The sequence below is a fragment of the Choloepus didactylus genome, chromosome 14 (genome assembly GCF_015220235.1).
Source record: "Choloepus didactylus isolate mChoDid1 chromosome 14, mChoDid1.pri, whole genome shotgun sequence".
In the NCBI taxonomy this organism is placed as follows: Eukaryota; Metazoa; Chordata; class Mammalia; order Pilosa; family Megalonychidae; genus Choloepus; species Choloepus didactylus.
The window spans coordinates 84180230-84186543 of record NC_051320.1 but is presented as its reverse complement, the minus strand read 5'-3'; the positions used below and the strand labels follow the sequence as shown (position 1 = coordinate 84186543).

General features: G+C 41.9%; 1 pseudogene; it reads left to right on the top strand.

Moving 5' to 3' along the window:
* Nucleotides 1-1450: 1450 nt before the first annotated feature.
* LOC119508902 overlaps nucleotides 1451-6314 on the top strand; it is a 29848-nt pseudogene continuing 24984 nt past the window's right edge.

The following is a 6314-nucleotide window of genomic DNA, read 5'->3' as shown; positions in this document are numbered from 1 at the left end:
TCCACCTCCCTGGGAAGACCAACACACCAGAGTGTAAGACCATGAAGCCACACGTAGGGCAGGCAGAGCAGTTAAGAGCTCAGACTCTCAGTTCAGACTCACCTTGGTTTGAATACTGTGTGATCATATCCTAGCCTGTGTCTCGGTTTCATGTGTAAAATTGGTACGAGAGTAGAACTAGTGACACACATAATGCAAGGAAAATTATGGGCTTAATAAATCTTAGTTATTAGTATTAGTGTACTTATCATTGCCATCACTGTTGTCATCATCGTCATCCTCCTCCTCCTTTATCCTTAATAGGAAGTAGATGAGAAATAACAAAAATGGCAGGCTTGGAAATTTCCACAAGTTCTCAACTTGAAGAAGTTGTCAGTATCATTTTTTTTTCTTTAGGAATGTTTCCTGATTCCCTTACTTAGATGGCATTTCCATTGCCTTAGTAACCTTTTATTTCAGAAGAAAGGATGTAAATTTACAAGGAGGAAGAAAGCAAAAGTCTGCCCCAGGTCCCCTGACACCTGGGGCGCAGGAAGGAAGGAAGGCCCAAAGGAAGCAGAGCAGGGGAAGGGCCGCACAGAATCTTCCAGCACTCTCTCAGTTCCCCTCTGCCCTGGGTCAAAGGCCAAGTGTTCAGCACTTTGACCTCCCTCTGCCTTAGCATTTCTCTCCGTAGGGTCACAGCATGCCCCAGGGCTGTGGTCTGTTTTCTTAAAGCCCCCCCTGACTAGCTGACAGTTCTCCCTGGAGCAGGGAGGGTGTCTTCCTCAGGTTCAGGGGTTCTCTCTATGCCCCCTGCACTGACTGACTGAACCAACAAACGATTACTCTTGCCCATCCTTTCTCAGTCTCATTTTTCTGTTCCTCTTCTGCCCGTGCAGAATCACGGTGGGACAGAATCACAGATGTAAACACCTCTGCCGCCCCTCACCTCACACACACTGACACTCCAACAGACAAATGAGGAAATGGGTGCAAAGAGGGAATATCCACGGCCGTGATCTCACAGCAAACCAGAGCGAGGTGGAAGTAAGCCCAGAACAGTCGAGAACCCAGATGTCCGGGCCCCTGGTCCACACACCCACACCCTCCATCCTCAAGCGCTCCCAGGCTGCAGCGGCTGTTTGTGATGCTGGGGAACCCCGGACAGGTGATTCACCACAGAGAACTACCCCCGTTTTCCACAGGAAGGTTCACCTGCGCTCCCTCCCTCACGCCCTCCTTGGTGCCTCCTGCCCCTGATACCTGGTGACCACATCTTCCTCCTTGTCATTAGCACCTCACATGTCTTCCTTTTCTCCTCCCCCACCTCCAACTTCCGCAAACCCGGCCTGTCCTGGACATCGGCCAACTTCTTTTATTCTAATGTGAGGGCAGGTGCTAAAATGGCCAAATGTGGATGCATTTTTGAGAGGCCTTGGAGGGGATGGCATCTCTAACCAAAGGAGTGATGGCGAGTCGTGAGGCCAGAAGGCCAGACGTGAACTTGGGGCATTTCAAGATCGTGGTGGGCACTAGGGAGGACAGCGTGCTGCTAGCCACCTGGCAAACACTCAGCAGTCCATGGCGTTGAAGGCTGCTGCACCAGGTAACTGGTTAGCGAAACACGTATTGTCTGATCCAGAGACGCCGGAATGCTCTACGTTAGTGCTCAAAGTCTTGATCACGTTACCTGCCCTTCCACAGAAATAGAAATAACAGTAGTGGAAGCAATTGTTATTAATGCAACGATTTGTTTATTGACTGCTTGCAATATGCAGATGAGAGTTTTGATAGACAGCACATATGTATATTATATGTAAACCTCAGTCACTCTTCAAGATAGGAGTCCTTATGAAAAAAAACCGAACTCAAAGAATCTAAGTAAGGTTATACAGCTAAAAAATGGCCTTGAACCCAGGGCTGCCTCATTCCAAAGCCCACTCCTTGTATTTCCCCGTGTGGCAGCCATGATCACATGGACATGTTTGGCAGAGATGCAAGAGGGTATGATTTAGGCAATGGAAACATAGGGAGGGAAAAGGCTTAAAAATGCACAGTGTTCCCTTTGACCCTCTGAAGTGCTCACAAATATGGGCCAATCATATGTCCCAAATTACATATCTGCTATGCTCAGGAACCCATTTGCACCCTGTCCTGTCATCTTAAACACTGTTCTTTTGTTCCCCAACTCAAGGTTTTCCTGACAATTTGTCTTGTTCTCTTGAAGATTGATTGTAGAGTGGTAGAAGTCCCCAGGGAATGGACACTGTTCTGTGCTTGGTGTGGGAAGAAGTTCCAGATGATTGTTGTTCTATGTATAATATTTTCCAAGAAAAAGCAATTGAGACCAAACTAATGAGAGCATATGTGCAAAAGTCTGTTTACCCAGAAATTGGAGCGGTTGTGGACTATCGACTTGCAATGCCTCCCCAAAGCCAGTGAGTACTCTGTAGTGGCCTAAAGACAAATACCCTTTCTTTGGCCCCTTGTCAGAAGGACGGAGCTAGCCTAAGAGAAAAAATACCATACACCAAAATAGAGAACTCACTCTTATTTCTAAAAGGGGGCATGAAAACCCCATTGCCACTTTACCACATTTCCATCTGGTAGTCCCAACCTAGGCAGCCACTCCCTACAGAATTTTCAAAAACAAATTCCATTTGAAAACCATCTAGGAGACAGTTTTTCCCATCCCATTCATCCTATTATTTGTCAAACTGCAGTTCTTCTTGTACAACATATCTGCAATCTCTGTTTTACCTGGAGGATTTTTGAACCTTGGAAAATTTGTTGGAATCCCAGGTCTACCATGTACTCATCTTGTGTGAGTAACTAAAAGTGTACAATGGGAAGGACTTAATGACTACCTTAGTTGAGATAATGCTTTTAAAGCAAGACATAATAAATCCAACTGATACTAGTTTTCTGTTTCCCTCTTCGCTCAGTTTCCTGTCAGTTTTGTTGTTTTTTGTTTTTCGTTTTTTGTGTTTTGTGTTTTTTTTTTTTTTTTCTCAGATTACAGTGATCTCTTGTCAGGCTATCTTTCTCTCTCCCGAAAAGTCAGTTTCAAATTCTGTCACTGAAGATCACCGAGGACATTTGCTAAGTCCTGCAGGCTGGTAAGATGGGCATCGACAATCTGGGTCAAATTAAGAAGAAAGTGATCAGAATTTAGAAGAGGCTCAGAACATACCACACCAAGAAAGCTTTAAATAACCAGGGTTGTTTTTCCTGAAGACAAGGATATTTGTGTCGGGCATTGTCAAATATTCAAAGAATTGGTATGTAAAAAGGAAATATAATCTTTAATGAAGTTGTAAGTGGTTGAATTCAGACCCATTAGTGGAAACTACAGAGCAGAAGATTTTGGTAGAACTGAAGAAAGAACTTTGCAATAGCTCACAGAAAAAAATTGGTCAACTTGAGCATAGTAAGGTTTAGAAGTTTTCACCTGTAGACAATTGGCCACAGGGTGGGGATGTTGTAGAAGGCATTCAGGTGTCACCAGAGGGGGTTGGGCTCCATGCCCTTGATGGTCCCTTTGAACTCTGAGATTTTGTAAACCTACAAATTCATACTTACTTGTAGCTAGTCTATGCTGGCTGCTGGGCTGGTGCAGGGCTGGCTGAAGCTTTCAGAAAACTTAAGAATTGATCCTTGCTTTCAAACAACAGAATTAACAAATGTTAAGGCTGAAATAAAAACTTAGAGGGCACCTCACCTAACCCTCATTGTCAATACAGGTACGCTGATGCCAAGAGAGTTTAAATGACCTTCCCGACATCGCATAGCAAATTATCACCGTCAGAGCTCAAAAATTCAGTTGAGAGATAAGATAGCTATGTTTCTAAGGAACTTTTCAAGGAAATCCTCATTTTTAAAAAGAAAGCTGCAATGAATAATCTCTTCTCCCACACTTTATTTACTTAGTAAATATGGAGCACACTTGCCTTTTTTATTAACCAAATGACCCATGTTTAGAGCAGGGAGTGAGAAGCCCAGAGTGTTTAACTATACAGTCCTGCTCCTAAATTTCAGACATAAATGGGCCTGAAACATTGAATTAGCAAGATCTTGGGGAGACTGCAGGAAGATAATTCTTAACTTGAACTGCTGCCCTGGGAGACATTTGATAGCAGATGGGAGCTTCTAAGGTAATTGAGGAAGCCTGTTTCAGGTAAAAGTCATCCTCTCTCCTCAAAAAGCAAAGGAAATTTACAAAATACTTCCCACCGCAGTAATGCAGAGGAGGAGGTGTGTCTTAGCAGGCATTTTCCAGAGTGTGTTTGGAGTCAAGGAAAACCCCTACCTTCAGCATTTTTATGGATTGGCAAAATAGCAAAAGAGGAATCAAAGCAACTCTGATAAGATAATTGATGGAGACAATTTTGAAGAATAAATTGAGCAAATTGCTCATAGAGAGGCTATAAAATCTCTGTGAATAAGCTCTCTGATAGGAGGCAATGACCAAATGGCCCGGGCTCCCTGGACCTTGTCTCTAGACGTCTGTGGTCTCTAAATGTTGAGCTCCTGGAGGAGGGTCTGTGGTATGGCCATCTTGGTACCTCCAGTGCCTTACACAGCTCACCACCCGGTAGAGGCACTCAGCTAATTAACAACATGCATGAATGGAGCACTGCAACACAGAAATGGTCAAGGCTGATGTCCCTGGGTTCGTGATGATCATGGCCAGACATAGACAAAACCCAGGCACCTCCCCTGCCACTTTCCACAGAATAAAATTATGTCTCCACGTCTGTCCTTCTGACTCTATTGTGAGATCGTCAAAGTCAAGATCTTTCGTGATCCCTCTCTCCACCCTCTAACTACCGCAGAATAGATGCACAATAAATTTTAGTTCGGTTGAAACGAAACTGCACTTCACTGATATTCCCTAGTGATAAAGAATTGCTAGTTAATCCCGAGCCTTTTCCTACAAATATACCTGGGGTGTAGGGGTCTGTGTGTGTGTGTGTGTGTGTGTGTGTGTGTGTGTGTGTGTGTGTGAATGTGTAGTGTACAGATACAGGCACAATTTTGGAAATTTGGCTTTAGAATCATACAAATGACTTAACTTCTCCGAGGTTCAATTTCCTAAATTATATAATAATTTCTAGAAGTGTGAGCAGTATAAAAAGAAATTACATATACAAACTGCCTAGAACCATGTTGGCTCAAAAAAGTGTTGATTAGATGATGTGGGTTGTTCAAATCAACAAATTATTTATTTTCATTTCTTTATTAAGACCTAAGTTTAAAAATCACTTTTGGAAACTTAAGATATGAGATCTGAGCCAGTTGAACTTTCTGGAGATTCAGATAGATTCTGATACTCAGAGAGGACATATCTGTTAAACACAATCTTCTCTCCAGAGCAGTGGCTTAACATCTTTTCCTGTTTGAACTTGCTCCCCTGTAAAACATCATGGAGTATAATTATGCTGTTTAATTGAATATAACACCTGTTAACTTGGTGGGTAATTTTCACAATGTTTGTAATATTTTCTGAAGCTTCTTATTTTTTCATTCCAGCTTAATTTAGCCCACAGCTTAATAGTACTCTAACTTCAGAGTGGGTTTTCCCCCAGCTTCTCAGTTCTGCTGAATTGCTCTTCAGGTCTGTTCAAAAAGAAAATGAGAATGCAGTGATCAAGATCCTTTCCATCTCTGTAGCCTGTAACATAGATTTTTTTAAAAAAAATTTAATCTACACGGTAAAGGTTATATGACTAGCAAAATACTCTGTATAAGAGGAAGCAGCTAGTTAGGAGAAAAAAAACGTTAACACCCTAGACTAAGAAAGTTGTAGACCTTGAATAGCCAAGTGCCCTCTTTGAATCTCTAGGACCTTATCTGCAGAAGGAGGAGTTTGGGTGAAGAGATAAAGCCTTGTAAGGGGGTCTTCAGGACATGATGTAGCTTTCATCTCTGTCGTTTCCTCTACTGTCCTCACATACTTTGGGCTTTGAAAGTTTAAGGTATTAATGGAGAAGGAAAAGAAAGCTCTAAAAATAAAAAAAATAAAAAAATACATATATCTGTATATCTGCTATAAAGTGCAATTTGAATTTGTAATGCATTTTATTTCTATTCTTTTGCTGTAGATATGCCTTCATTGCACCAAATTTAAAGACAGACTAAAATTAGTTTATACTTCCTGCATACTGAAAAGCCAGTGATGGGAAATTACCCAAGACATTAATGAAACAGAATTCTTAAACTACTGTGGGAGATTCTATCTTTTTCCTAACTGTGTTGAAAATCTCAAATTTAAATTTAGATAAAATATATGTAATACAATTAAATACTATTAAAAGTAGTACAGTTTCTTT